Source organism: Myotis lucifugus, unplaced genomic scaffold (genome assembly GCF_000147115.1).
Source record: "Myotis lucifugus unplaced genomic scaffold, Myoluc2.0 scaffold_44, whole genome shotgun sequence".
Taxonomy (NCBI): domain Eukaryota; kingdom Metazoa; phylum Chordata; class Mammalia; order Chiroptera; family Vespertilionidae; genus Myotis; species Myotis lucifugus.
Genome location: NW_005871092.1, coordinates 5,750,486 through 5,751,755, shown reverse-complemented (window position 1 = coordinate 5,751,755; position 1,270 = coordinate 5,750,486). Strand labels below are relative to the sequence as shown.

General features: G+C 50.6%; 1 protein-coding gene across 24 annotated transcripts in view; it reads left to right on the top strand.

Annotated features, from left to right (window-relative positions):
• The window catches only part of ABLIM1 (actin binding LIM protein 1), a 245,521-nt gene that overhangs the window by 196,438 nt on the left and 47,813 nt on the right, over window positions 1–1,270 (top strand). The gene's annotated exons all lie outside the window — the stretch shown is intronic.

The following is a 1,270-nucleotide window of genomic DNA, read 5'->3' as shown; positions in this document are numbered from 1 at the left end:
CCCCCCACGGGCTCCTGCCCACCCCAGGCCTTCACCGCGCTATTGTCTGTGTCCATGGGAGATGCATATAAGCTCTTTGGTTAATCTCTTCCTGCACTGGTCAGTCTGTCCCATGCTTCCATGTCTCTGGGCTTATTTGTTCATCAGTTTATTTTGTTCATTAGATTCCACATATAAGTGAGAGCATACTGTGAATCTTTAATGAGTGATTTCCTTTGCTCTCCGTTTTTTTTTTATGCAACCCAGAAAAGCCTGCAGAAATTACTCCAGAATATTAAAGCAAAGCTTAGGCTACTCTCTCTTTAAAAATGCCGCCTATGTGAGATATTAACAACCCAAACATCCTCTTAGCTGTAGGATGAGTACTCTGAAAAATTCTGCCTAAAAACAAAAATCACTGAATATTAAAGGGCCCAATAAAGACAAGTGACCCAGATCCCTGGACTCATCTGGGCTTCGTATGATACGTTTCCCAGGGGACACGCTGTGCATCTGCAGGTGGGACTGAGTTTCAGAATGGAGCAGGTTTATTTCCACTTGGTCTCCAGGCTTTGTTGTGGGTTTTAGTGTGTCAGTTACAGCCCTCAGAACAAAGACTCGAGTGAGTGTAACCCCTGTGTCTGCTGGGAACTGAGACTCGAGCTCTGGGCGCAGCCCTGGGCCTGGAAGCTGCGTAGACGGAGCTGAATAGATGTGCGCAAGGACAGCACATCCACGCCACAGACAAGCAGCTATCTGCCCCGATGGGCTGCGTTCAGAATTCCAGGGATGGTTGTACATCTCTTCGCGGGCGCGGTGCTCTTTGCTTGCCTCGCGGCACATCCTTGAAGAAGGAGCAGTTTCATCTTCCCGGGCACCTGATGTTCTCTCTGTGTCACGTTGCTGTGTGCCTGGCCTCTGGGGGACAATGGGACACTGTGCAAGCCCGGGGTTCTGGCCAAGGACTCCCGATCCACAGGCCTTCACGGCGAATGCGCTCCTGGGCCCGGCCCTGACCCGTGGCCCTTGGCTCTCCACATTAAGAGGGTTTCCTTGCTTTGTAGGCAGCCTTGGAGTAAATGTTGGTGCTGAAGGGACTGTCTGGTTGTTGTTTGTTGTTGTTGTTGTTGTTGTTCTTCTCCTCCTCCTCCTTCTCCTCCTCCTCTGTCCTCTTCTTCTTCTTCCTCTTCTTCTTCCTCCTCTTCTTCCTCCTCTTTTTCCTCTCCTCCTCCTCCTTCCTCTTCTTCTTCCTACTACCGTTCCTCCTCTTCTTCCTCTCCTCCTCCTCCTC